This window comes from Oratosquilla oratoria, chromosome 24 (genome assembly GCF_046742065.1).
Source record: "Oratosquilla oratoria isolate Oo_2021 chromosome 24, ASM4674206v1, whole genome shotgun sequence".
Taxonomy (NCBI): domain Eukaryota; kingdom Metazoa; phylum Arthropoda; class Malacostraca; order Stomatopoda; family Squillidae; genus Oratosquilla; species Oratosquilla oratoria.
The window spans coordinates 35,183,492-35,197,754 of NC_134800.1; the positions used below are offsets into that span (position 1 = coordinate 35,183,492).

General features: G+C 39.0%; 1 protein-coding gene across 1 annotated transcript in view; it reads left to right on the plus strand.

Moving 5' to 3' along the window:
• LOC143038554 (propionyl-CoA carboxylase beta chain, mitochondrial-like) overlaps positions 1-9,223 on the plus strand; it is a 42,147-nt gene extending 32,924 nt beyond the window's left edge. Inside the window, exon 11 of the mRNA XM_076207901.1 lies at positions 7,576-9,223. The gene's annotated coding sequence lies outside the window, so the exon portion shown is untranslated. The remainder of the gene's footprint in view (positions 1-7,575) is intronic.
• Positions 9,224-14,263: the final 5,040 nt, after the last annotated feature.

Here is a 14,263-nt window from a genome sequence, read left to right on the forward strand (position 1 = left end):
ATAGTGGAGAGATGGTGGTTGTGATGTGTCAAGAGAGTTGATGACAGCAAATACAGTGTTTAGGAAGAAAGTCGAGCATAAGTACACATGGGAGAGGGTGGTGGATGGAAGTGGTAACCAGAAGAGTATGAAGAGTTTTGGGGGGAATATCAGATAATTTTGTGGTGGAAGGTAAGTTGAGAGTGGAGGATAGAAGGAGAAAGAGGAAAAGGACATAAGGTAAGGAGGTGCTTAGAGTAAACTACTTAAATGAGAAAGAAAAGGAGAAAGAGTACAAGGAGAAGCTGAGAGAGGAGTGGGAGTGAAAGATAGAGTAGAATAAGGAGGAATGGGAATGTTTCAAGGAGGGAGTCATAAGGTGTGCAAAGATGGTGTGTGGAACCAGGAGGATGGGGGAAATAGAAGGAAGGGTAGTGAGTGGTGGGATGATGAAGCAAAGGTTGTAGAACAGAAGAAATGAGTATTCACAGATTGGTTACAAAATAGGATGAGAGAATCATATGAGAGGTATAATGAAAATAGAAGAGAAAGCATAAGATAAAGGAGTCAAAGAGGAAAGCAGATATGAAATGGGGTAAGAGTATGACAGAAAATTTTGAAAGTAATAAGAAGATGTTTTGGAAGGAAATTAAGAGAGGAAGGGAAATGAATTAAGTAGAGAAGAAAAGGTAAAAGGTGCAGATGGAGAGATGATAATGGACGAGACAGCAGTAAGAGGAAGATAGGCAGAGCATTTTAGGGAGTTGCTAAATGTGAAGGAGGATAGAGAGGGAAAGTTAGGTGCAGTGGAAAGCACTAAGAAAATGACAGTGAGGATGAATAAATGTAAATGGGGTAGAAATAAAGAAAGGTGAGATGAAAGTAGTTTAGAATGATGAGAGCAGGTAACACACCTGGGTTAGATGGGTGTCATGTGGAGTGTCTTTAATAGGGAGATACAGTGATGGTGAACTGGCTGGTGAGGTTGTTTAATATTTGTCTAAAAGAGGGTAGAGAGCTGGAGGGCTTATAGGAGGGTTTTGATTAAGAGGATTAGGAGAGGTACAGAGGGAATAATTGGTTAGGAACTGTAGGTTTAGGACAGGTAGCAGTTGCATGGATAAAAATTTTGTGGCTAGTCAGATATGTGAGAACTTTAGGAAACGGGAAGAATGTTTTTGGACCTTTATGGATTTGGAAAAGGCTTATGACAGGGTAGACAGGAAGGCACTGTGGAAAGTATTACAGATATATGGGGTAGGAGGTAAGATGTTAAGAGCAGTCAAGAGTTTTTATGATGGTATTAGAGTTTGTGTTAAAATCAGAAATGGAGAGAATGAGTGGTTTGAGGTGGGACTTCATCAGGAATGTGTTAGGTCACCTTAGCTGTTCAATTTATACATGGATGGGGTGGTGCAAGAGGTAAATGCAAGGGTAATGGGTTGGGGATTGGAAATGGTTAAAGAAAATGGAGAAAAGTTTGGAGTTACTAGAGCCTTGTTAGAATTAGAAATAAAGAGAGTGAGTGGTTTGAGGTAAAGTGGGACTTCACCAGGGATGTGTTATGTTGCCTTGGTTCAATTTATACATGGATGGGGTGGTGTGAGAGGTAAATGCAAGTGTAATGGGCAGGGGATTGGAGATGGTTAAAGAAAATAGAGAAAAGTGGGAGATAAGCCAGTTTTTGTTTGCTGACGACATTGCACTTGTAGCAGGATCAGAGGAGGAAGCTAGTAATGGAGTTTGGGAAGGTGTATGAAAGAAGGAAGTTGAAAATAAATGTGGGTAAATGTAAGGTGATGAAATGGACAAGGGGAGAGGATGGCAGCAAATTAGAAGTGAGTATTAAGGGAGAGAAACTGGAGGAAGTGGATAGTGTTAGAGACTTGGGTGTGAATATGGCAAGAAAGGGAGTAGTGGAGGTGGAAGTAGAATGTAGATTGAGAGAAGGAAGTAAATGCCTTTGGGGATTAAAAGTGTAATGAGAAATAGACATTGGGGAATGGATGCTAAGAGATTATATGAAGGAGTGATTGTGCCAACAACACTGTATGGGGCAGAAACATGAAACATAAGAGAGGAAGAGTTTAAATGTGTTTGAGATGAAATATCTGAGAAGTATGATAGGGGTTACTAAGCTGGATAGAGTGAAAAATGAAGATGGATGTGGTAAAAGGGACATTGGGAAAGAGGGGAATGTCTGTTAAGGAAGGATGGGAGAAGACAGAAGATAGGGGTGAGTGGAAAATGGTTGTGTATGGATGATGCTGTAATGCATGGAAGGGAGTGGGTGGGGGATGGCTGGGGTGAAGGAGTATGTGTGAATGATATTTTGATGCAGCTCAAAGGGATTTCTCTCCCTCTCCTTTTCTGCATGAGAGGGGGGAGTGGAGTATGTGGGGATGAAATGTGTGGGAGTGGATTTATACCATTGACTTTGGCTACTTCCCTTGTAAGGGGGAAAAAGCCATTGGAATATGTATGTACAACGTGAAGGTCTTGAAAATTATCTTGTTCTAGTATATTTCATTGTTATCCTTTTTAAGTCAGTAAGGTTTGATTGTAGAAATTACTGTACAATGTGACTTATTAATATGAAAAAAATTATTTGGCTCTAGCCAGAAAAATCCATAAAATATATCAACAGAACAATTGACTTTTTTTTTTTTTTTTTTTTTTTTTTTCTCTCTCTCTCCCCCAAAAAAACACTGACTGGGAAATTTTTTCAAATAATGAAACAAGGATGGAAGAGAAATAGAGTATATTTAAGGAAAATACAAGGATGGAAGAGAAATATGTACTTAGGAAGAAACAAAAAGGGGTTTACATAAAGTGTTGGTATAACAAAAAGTGTAGTGATACTAAAGATAGAAGAGACAAAGCCTGGAAAAGATGGAAAAAAGAAAAAATGGCAAACATATATCAAACTGAGAAATGAATGTGTTGATATACATAGAGAAGAAAAAAGAAACTACGAAAAGATATAATAGACAAATGCAAAGACCAACCCAAACTATTTTACAGATATGTAAATGACAAACTAAAAGATAAACATGAAATAGTGAAACTGCATAAAGGAAGCAAAGAATATACAGAAGATGTAGAAATGGTTGAAGTAATGACCAGGCATTTTAGGCTTGTATTTACAATTGAAAGCTTACAAATTTGGGATGAAAGATAGTGAGAAGAATCCCCTAAAATGATACAAAACTGTGCGGAATGGCAAGTGATCACTTAAACCAATTAGATATTCAAGAAGATTTAGATAAATTACAGCAATGGTCTGAAAAGTGGCTAATGAAATTTAACACAAGTAAATGCAAGGTAATGCACATAGGTAAAAATAACAGTAAGTACGATTACAAGTTATTTGGAAATTCGTTAACAAAAGTGGATAGTGAAAAAAATCTCGGCGTAATTATCAGTAACGACCTCAAATCATCCAAACAGTGTATTTCAGCCTCTGAGAAAGCAAATAAGATTCTAGGACTGATTGCGTGATCTTTTGATTTCAAAAGTCCATCACTCATTAACAAGCTATATAAATCGTTAGTTCGTCCACATTTGGAATATGCTGTTTCCATATGGTCACCGAATCTCATTAAAGACATTGACAGACTGGAAAAAGTACAACAGTGAGCCACAAAACTGATTCCAAATATGAAAAAAAAATTAATACAAAAATCGACTAAAGCATATGAATCTGTTTTCCCTAAAAAAACGTAGACTCAGAGGTGACTTGATACAGGTCTTTAAGATTTTAAAGGGAATTGACAACATCAAAAGTGACAAAATTTTCACATTGAATGAGAATCAGACAAGAAACAATGGTCTCAAACTGTCCGGAAATAGATTCAATTTGGAAGTAGGTAGAAACAACTTTGCCAACCGTGTAGTTAATGAATGGAATAAACTTCCTGCACAGGTAGTGCAATGTAGTTCAGTTCGAAGCTTTAAGAATCTTTTAGATAAACACCTAAGCAAGATGCTGTAATGATTATAATTTATTTTATATTATTTGTTATTGTTTTGTTATCATTTGTCTGTTTGATTTTCATTTATTATTAGTTATATGTCAATTTATTATTATTTACTATTTACCTGTTTGTTTATTATTTAACTATACCTATGCATTTATTTATGTATTTTATTTGTTATTTACATTATTATATTTTTTATTTATTACTTTATTAATAATTTTTTTTTTTTTTTTTTTTTTTTTTTTTTTTTTTTTTTTTTTTTTTTTTTTTGCATCTGTCCTAGATATTGACCAAAAGGTCTCCTGTCAGCATGCTCCGCCTTTGTAATCTTTGTAATCCTTTGTGACACAGAAAGAAATAAGGGACCAAATAAAGAATCTTCATGTCAGAAAGTCGTATGGGCCTGATGGACTAGTGAACTGGATACTGAAAAATGTATAGATGAACTTACAGACAAAATACACAAGATAATTAACTTCTCACTCAAAGAAGGAAAAGTATCATAAGATTTGAAAAAAGCAAATATTATACCAATATATAAAGGAGGAGACAAAGAAATACCAACAAATTATAGACCAGTATCCGTTACAAGCACAATTGCAAAAATATGCAAAAAAGTTATTAAAAATGAATGTATTTCTATGCTTTTTTCTTTTTGGCTACCCCCCGTGTAAGGGGGAAAAAGCCTTTGGTATATGTATGTATGTATGTATATATTAAACACTTGGAAGAGAAAAATATACTAAACCCAAAACAATTTGGATTTAGAAGTGGAAGATCATGTACTACAAACTTAATATGCTTTTACTCAAGATTAATAGAAATAATACAAGAAAGAGATGGATGGGCAGATTGTGCTTTCTTGGACTTGACAAAAGATTTTTGACAAAGCACCATACAAAAAGCTACTAAGAAAAATTGAAACAGTAGGTGGAATACAAGGAAAATTATTGGAATGGATGAAAGATTTCTTGAACAGAAGAAATATGAGGGTGGTACTTAGAGACTAGAACTCTAATTGGGAAGATATGATAAGCAGAGTTCCACCAAGGCTCTGTATTGGTTCTGATAATGTTTGCTATTTATATAAACGACATGGATGAAGGCGTGGAATGTTATATGAACTTCTTTGCAGATGATGCGCGAAAATATTAAAGAGAATAAGTACAGAGGAAGAGTGCAAATCTTTTCAAGAAGACCTGGACATACTTTGGAAATGGAGTGAAAAGAGCAAAGTAAATTTTAATATTAGGAAATATTGTATAATGGAATTTGGAAAAAGCAAAAATAGAATCTCAGGTCAGTACAAAATTGGTACAAAGGAAATAAAAAAGTAAACTCAGAAAGGAAGTGAGCATTAAGGGAGAGCAACTGGAGGAAGTGGATAGTTTTAGATACTTAGGTGCAAATGTGGCAGGAAAGGGTGGAGTGGAGGTAGAATGTTGATTGAGAGGAGCGAGTAAATGCCTTGATGGATTAAAAAGTGTAATGAGGAATAGACATTTGGGAATGGATGCTAAGAGGAGACTGTATGAAGGAGTGATTGTGCCAACAGCACTGTATGGGGCAGAAACATGGAACATAAGAGAGGAAGAGAGAAGGAGTTTGAATGTGTTTGAGATGAGGTGTCTGATAGAGTGAGAAATGAGGAGGTTAGGAGGAGAACAGGGGTGGACAGGGAGTTGGGAGATAGGGTTGATGAAAGAGTATTAGGATGGTTTGGACACATGGAAAGAATGAGTGAAGAAAGACTAGTAAAAGAGGTATGGAAGGCAGATGTGGAGGGAGTGAACATGAGGGGACGTCCTAGGATGAGATGGATGGATGGGATGAAAGGGGCTTTGGGGAAGAGGGGAATGTCTGTTGAGGAAGGACGGGAGAGGACAGAAGACGGGTGACTGGAGAATGGTTGTATATGGATGATGTTGTGATGCATGAGGTGGAATGGGGGGTGAGGTAGTATGTGTGAGGAAAATTTGACACAGCCCAAAGAGATTTCTCCCCATCTTCTCCTTTTCTGCATGGGGGGGACAGAGAGGTGGGGGGTCACCTATTTAATGAAGCGACCTTGCTGTGGATGTGCTGTGTCTTGTGACACTGCTTCTGACCCAGGGCAGTGGACAAGATGCAGGGATGACTCATCATCCAGGAGGTGCCAAGATAAGAGGGAGGAGAGTGGAGTGGATGGAATGGGTGGGAATGGTTTCTATGCCTTTTTCTTTTTGGCTACCTCCCTTGTAAGGGGGAAAAAGCCTTGGTATATGTATGTATGTAAACTCAGAAAGGGACCTAGGAGTAACTATTTCTAACAACATGACACCAGACAAACATGTCAACAAATTAGATGGAGAAACTTTTAACTTGTTAAGATCAGTGAAAGTGGCCTTTGACTACATGGATGAAGAGATGGTAAAGAAAATACTAGCTGCTAAGACCAAAATTGGAATACACAGCATCTCTATGGACACCTAGTACAAAAAAAAAAAAAAGATAAAGCATCTAGAAAAAATTCAAAGAGCAACAACAATGATGGCACCAACACTTTGCAATTTGGCATACGAACAAAGATTGGACAAACTAAATTTACCAACCCTAGAACAAAGAAGAGAAAGAGGTGATTTGATAACCATTTACAGAATTATGAAAGGGATGGAAATTCTTGATAGGGATGACCTAATAAAATGGGACAAAAGAAGAAACTTAAGGACAGTCACAGAAGAGATCTGAAAAAGAATAGCTTTCCACATAGAGTAATAGATATTTGGAACAAACTGAAAGAGGAAACAGTGAGTGCTAAAACTATACATAACTTTAATAAACCGGATGTGGAAAGATACAACAGCGGGTCACTACGTGCATAGCTCTCCTCCAGCAAGATACAACTAGGTAAAATACATACATATACCAATGGCTTTTTCCTCCATACAAGGGAGGTAGCCAAAGTCAAAGGCATAAATCCACTCTCACCCATTTCATCCCTACATACTCTCCACTCCCATTCACCACTCCTCCATCCCTCTTTTCTTGGCTCCTACTGGATGATGGCTCATCACTGCATCTCGCCCACTGCCCTGGGTCAGAAGCAAGTCAGCAAGACACAACACATCTGCAGCAAGGCCACTTCACTTAATTGGCATCCCCTCCTCTCCATCCCCTCATGCAGAAAAAGAGAAAACGGGGAGAAATCCCTTCGAGCTGCATCAAAATATCATTCACACATACTCCCTCACCCCCCTATCCCCTACCCACTCCTATCCATGCATCACAGCATCATCCAAACACAACCATTCTCCACTTACCCCTATCTTCTGTCTTCTCCCTTCCTTCATCAACAGACATTCCCCTCTTTCTCAATGCCCCCTTTTACCCCATCATGTTCATTCCCTCCACCTCTGCCTTCCACACCTCTTTAATTAATCTTTCTTCACTCATACATACATATACCAAAGGCTTTTTCCCCCCTTATAAGGGAGGTAGCCAAAAAATAATGGCATAAAACCACTCCCACCCATTCCATCCCTAACCTACTCCACTCCCCTTATTAGACAGTTTTATAATTGTTTCTCATTTCACAATTTATATATAGGTGTATAACATATTTTTATTTTATCAACAGGTTTGTGGAACATTGAGCTGTAATCTACACATTCTAGTAAAGAAAAAGCAGGAAGATAAAAGATTTATATATATATATTTTTGAAAATTTTGTAGTATACTATCAAAAATTTTGTATATTGTGAAATTACCTATAAAAATTATTTAACCATATGTTCTGTGTATATATGTTCACATGCAGATACACAGACACATACCAGTTTCACCTGGTAACTAAGCAGTATTGAGTTTCATCCCTGCCCATGGCTGAAAACCATCACAACATTGCAATCTGGCACCCTGGTCTGTTGGGTAAGGAGTTGGTTTGTGGGTGTAAGAGAGGTCATAGCATTACCTATAGTTCCAGCTGCATATGAGCCTTGAGCTATTGTACAGAAGGGTAATAGCTGTCAATCACAAATCCAACATGTGATCCAAGACCATGGTGAATTCTGCACACACACACACACACACACACACACACAGACTCTGGAAATGAGCAAGAGTGACAAAAGGCCATCTTTAAATTATTCCTTGGGAAGCAAACCCAATACAAAAGTAAAAGAGGAGAAAGACTTGGGAGTGTTGATAAAAGACAACCTGTCACCTGACAGACATATCAGCAGGATTGTGGGAGAGACATATGGACTACTGCAGAAGATTAAAGTGGTGTTCCATTATATGGATGAGGAAATGATGAAAAAATCAAAACCCTTATACGTCCAAGACTGAAATATGTGTCCGTAGTATGGTCCCCACACAAAGTGAAGGATATAAGTAAGATTAATAGAATACAAAGAGCAGCAACTAAACTGGTTAACTGACAGATAAAACATATGAAGAAAGACAAAAAGTTTTGGGTATACCAATTTTGAAAGATCAAAGAGAAAGGTGACGTGATTACACTGTTCAAGTCACTAAAGGGGATAGATTGCATTGATAGAAGAGATCTCCTGATTAAAGATGGGAGGGCTTTAAGAGGTCATGGAATTAAATTAAAAAAGATCACATGTCAAAAGGATGTAAAGAAATAGTTTTCCATATAGATGTATGGATATGTGGAATAGCTTAGAAGGTGATATAGCCCAAGCTGGAACAGTGTAAGAGTTCACCTCTAAATATGATAATTGGAAATCAAAGATACAGATTAAGTTGGAACTGTACATGAATTTGAGTCTAGGTATGTTAGAAAATTAAAGAATAGGAGACGGGACCCAATGAGCATTGTTCTTTTCCTGTATACTACAATTAGGTAAATACACACACACACATAAATTGGGGTAAGAGAAACACAAGAGGACATGGAAGGAAGCTCATAAAGACAGTTATAGAAGAGATCTGAAAAAGAACAGCTTTTCCCACAGAGTGGATGTATGGAACACACTTGACGAAACATTAATGTGTGCAAAAACAATACACAAATTTAAGGACAAATTAGACATGGCAAGGTACAGAGATGGGACACCATGAACATACCACCCCTTCCTGTAAAATAAAACTAGGTAAATGCACTCTCAAATGCAAATATACACGCACATGCTCACATATAATGCTGTATCAGGGGAATATGTTCTACAAAATTTTATTGACATAAAAGAAATTTTAGACCCAGAGGATTTTATAACCTTGTTTAGGATCTCAGTTTGGATTTGAATGAATTGAAAAAGTATTGTTTTGTTTTCTTTTCCTTCAATAAAGTGTGTTTTGTTAATATAAAGAAAAGAGTTTAATGTGGAATCAATCAAGCCATTGCCCCAGGCCTCCTGCAGGAGACTGACTCCCTGGAAAAAAAAACAGTTATTCCCACTGCCTCAACTCATAAGTTACTCCTTAAAGAGTTTTGTGTTGATGGCAGGAAAGAGTGTAGGTGTGCTGTATCTTGTGAGTTGTGATTGCATCTGACCTAGGTGTCTGTCTGTTTTTTTTTCCATATCTTCATGTAGTCAAATTACAATAGTACCTTTAATATATATGTTCTGTAGAACCTTAATTGTTCTGATGACTGTGGAAACTTGAAATTTAAGATGGGCAAAAAAGAAGTTTAAATGTGAGATGAAGTGAGAACTATGGTAGGGGTTGTGTAGGTAGGTTGTGTAGAGTGAGAAATGAAGAAGTGAGGAGGAGAGTAGGGGTGGAAAAGGAGATGGCAGATAAGTCAGATGAAAGATTATTGTGATGGTTTGGATACATGGAAAGCAAGAGTGAAGAAAGATTAGTAAAAGAGATGTGGAAGGCAAAGGTGGATAGAGTGAACTTGAAGGGACTACCAAGAATGAGATGGATGGATGGAGTGAAAGGGACTTTGGGCAAGAGGGGAATCCTGAGTAAAGAAGGGAGAAGGCAGGAGATAGGGGTTTGTGGAGAATGGCTGTGTATAGATGAGACATGCAAGGAAGGGATGGTGTGTGGAGGGTTGTGTGAATTATATTATGATGCAGCCTGAGGGGATTTCACCCTGTCTTCTCTATTTTCCACATGAGGGGATAGAGAGGTGGGTGTAGCATCCTTGCTTTGGATGTACTGTGTCTTGATGTATTGCTTCTGACCCTGGGCAGTAGGCAAGATGGCCCTTCATTCATGAGGAGCTAAGATGAGAGGAAGGAAAGGGTGGTGCATAGGAGTGGGTATGTGCCTTTTGACTTTGCTACCTCCCTTATAAAGGGGAAAAAGCCCTTGATATATGGATCAATAGATGAAACCTTTAAAATGTGTTCAAATGCACCATGTTTGCCTATTAGTTTAATATTGCTATGCTATCAAGTCAAAGGCACTTTCATAAACTACAAAAGCTTAATATGAGAGTGGAATGAGTGTGATTGGAATTATGCATTTTGACTTTGGCTACCTCCTTGGTAATGGGTAAAGAGCCCTTGGTATGTGTGTATGTACATTTTTGAGGAAGGTGGAAGAGTAAGACACAGGTCTAGGGCAGTGATTATTCCTGATCAGTTTTGCTTAGAGTTTCTTCATAGGAATGATACTCCTGGATAACTCTGATGGTATACATAGCAGACCCGACACCGCAATCCCACCAACTAGGCAGGGGATGCAGGTGGGTGGACAGAGACCTGTAAATGAATAGATAATTAATCAATCTACTGAAATTAAAATAGAATGCATTTCCCAAATCATGTATGAAAATGGGTAAAAGTGTAAAAATTATTAGAAAAATGACGTGAGTGTAGAATGTGTGGAACCTACCAGATAAATGATCATCAGACTAAGTTGGCACCGTCTTTGTGTTGCTCCTAATAGCTGCATATTTCACTATGTATTTTGACCATTTTATGTCCCCTATTTTTTTGTTCATGTTGTCTTCGGTAGCTATGTATAAGGCCTCAATTACCTTTCTCTGTCTCCTTGCTAGGCCTTTTCTCAGTACTTTTGCCCCTTGCCAGTTAGGTAGGTGATCTTTGTCTGCATGGCCCACCAGTGCATTTGAGAGATGATAGTTTCTCAAATCTGCCTTGTGTTTCCTTATTCTCATTTGGAGACCTCTATGGCTTTCACCATTTCTTACATTTGCAACAGGGGATCTTATAGACTACACTTAGGTGGTTACTTTCATAGTTGGTGTTACCAAGTGTCTTGTTTTCTTACCTGTGTTATTAATAATTTCCAGACCAAGCAGCCATAATGTGGTGCCCTGGAACAATTAAGAATTGTGTGTCCTGTTTGACCGGGTCCTTACGTCATCTGATGTTTTGTGCTTTCTTGAGGGAGGTGGACAAAAAGGCCTCTGGATAGCCCAATTTCCTAATAATGTTTTTAATGGGTGAGACTTCTTCATTGAGGAATTTCTGACTGAATAATTCTCAGTGCTCTGAGGAAGAAACCTATTACCACTCCTGTTTTTGTTCTCTCATCATGTGTGCTGTAGTAGTGTATCATTTGTGGGCTTCCTGTAGACTCTGAGAAAAGCTTCTTTACCATTTTTGATTAATTCAATCTAAATATGTTAGGCGGCCGTGAGACTCAACCTCCATAGTAAACTGAATATTTCTGACTTCTGAAATAATAAAAAATGGTAAAGAAGCTCTTTCAGAGTCTACAGGAAGAGCTTCTTTACCATTTATGATTGTTTCAGTAGTCAGGAATATTCAGTTTACTATGGAGGTTGAGTCTCATGGCTGCCTAATTTTCTAGACTATAAAATAATCAGAAACTGTAAAGAAGTTCTTTCCAGAGTCTACAGGAAGCCCACAAATAAAGACAATTGCAGTATAATTGAAAACAGGAAGAAATCCCTTCAGGCTGCATCAAAATATCATTAACATATAGCTAATCCCTACCCCTCCCCCACCATCCCCAACTCGTTCCCTTTCATGCATCACAGTATCATCCATACAAAGCCATTCTCCACTCAGCCCTATCTTCTGCCTTCTCCTTTCCTTCCTCAATAGACATTCCCGTCTTTATCAACACCCCTTTTACCCCATTCATCTCATCCTTGGTCATCCCCTTATATTCACTTCATCCACCTCTGCCTTTCACACCCCTTTTACTAATCTTTCTTCACTCATTCTTTCCGTGTGTTCAAACCATCCCAATACTCTCTCATCCACCCTATCTCCCAACTCCTTTTCCACCCCTGCTCTCCTCCACACTTCCTCATTTCTCACTCTATTCAACCTTGTAACCCCTACCATACTTCTCAGAAATTTCATCTCAAACACATTTAAAATCATCCTCTTTTATGTTCCGTGTCTCCATACAATGCTGTCAGCGCAATCACCCCTTCATGCAATTTCTTCTTAGCATAAGATAAAGGAAGCAAAGAGGAGAGCAGATGTGAAATGGAGAAAGAGTATGACAGAAAATTTTGAAAGTAGTAAAAAGATGTTTTGGAAGGAAGTTAAAAGAGGAAGAGGAGACGAATCAAGTACAGAAGAAAAGGTAAAAGGTGCAGATGGAGAGATGATAATGGAAGAGAAGGCAGTGAGAGGAAGGTGGGCAGAGTATTTTAGGGAGTTGCTAAATGTGAGGGAGGGAAAGGTAGTTGCAGTGGGAAGCGCTAAGAAAATGAGAGTGATGAGTGAGGAAAATGGAGGAGAAATAGGGAAGGATGAAGTGAAAGCAGCTGTCAAGATGATGAGAGCAGGAAGGCACCTGGTCTGGATGGATGCCATGCAGAATGTCTGAAGAAAGGAGGTCCTGGCTGGTGAGGCTATTTAATGTTTGTTTAAGAGAGGGTAGTGCCAGAAGACTGGAGGACTGCCTGTATAGTTCCGCTTTACAAAGGAAAGGGGGACAAGTGTGAGTGTAGTAGTTACAGAGTGATCAGCTTGTTGAGTGTAGTTGGGAAGGCTTATGGGAGGGTCTTAATTGAGAGGAACAGAGGGAGTAATTGGTGAGGAACATTGTGGTTTTAGGACAGGTAGGGGATGTGTAGATCAGATTTTTGTGCTAAGACAGATATGTGAGAAAGCTATAGGAAAAGTTAGGATGTATTTTGGGCTTTTATGGATCTGGAAAAGGCTTACGACAGGGTAGACAGGAAGGCACTGTGGGAGGTACAGCAGATAAAATTATATGGGATAGGAGGAAAGCTGTTAAGAGCAGTCAAGAGTTTTTATGAGAGTAGTAGAGCTTGCGTTAGGATTAGAAATGGAGAGAGTGAATGGTTTGAGGTAAAGGTGGGATTTTGTCAGGGGTGTGTTATGTCACCCTGGCTGTTCAATCTTTACATGGATGGGGTGGTGCGAGAGGTGAATGCAAGGGTAGTGGGTCAGGGATTGGAGAGGATTAAAGAAAATGGAGAAAAGTGGGAGGTGAGCCAGTTGTTGTTTGCTGACGACACTGCGCTTGTAGCAGGATCAGAGGAGGGATTGAGGAAGTTAGTGACAGAGTTTGAGAAGGTGTGTGAAAGAAGGAAGCTGAAGATAAATGTGGGCAAAAGTAAGGTGATGGGATGTACAAGGGGAGAGAGTGACAGTAGGCTGGAAGTGAGTATTAAGGGTGAGAAACTGGAGGAAGTGGATAGTTTCAGATACTTGGGTGCGAATGTGACAGGAAAGGGAGGAGTGGGGGTGGAGGTAGAATGTAGATTGAGAGAAGCGAGTAAATGCCTTGGTGGATGAAAAAGTGTAATGAGAAATAGACATCTGGGAATGGATGCTAAAAGGAGGTTATATGAAGGAGTGATTGTGCCAACAGCAATGTACGGGGTAGAAACATGGAACATGAGAGAGGAAGAGAAAAGGAGTTTGAATGTGTTTGAGATGAAATGTCTGAGAAGTATGATAGGGATTACTAGGCTAGATAGAGTGAGAAATGAGGTGAGGAGGAGAACGGGTGGAAAGGGAGCTGGGAGATAGGGTTGATGAAAAAGTATCGGGATGGTTTGGACACATGGAAAGAATGAGTGAAGAAAGATTAGTAAAAGAAGTGTGGAAGGAGTGAATATGAGGGGGCTTCCTAGGATGAGATGGATGGATGGGGTGAAAGGGGCTTTACAAAAGAGAGGAATGTCTGTAGAGGAAGGACGGGAGAGGACAGAAGATAGGGGTGAATGGAGAAGGGTTGTGTATAGATGATGCTGTGATGCATGAGGGGGAGTGGGTGGTGAATGGGGGGTGAGGAAGTATGTATGAGAAAAATTTGACACAGCCCGAAGGGATTTCTCCCCGTCCTCTCCTTTCCTGCATGAGGGGACGGAGAGGGGGGGTCGCCGAATTTATGAAGCGGCCTTGCTGTGGATGTGCTGTGTC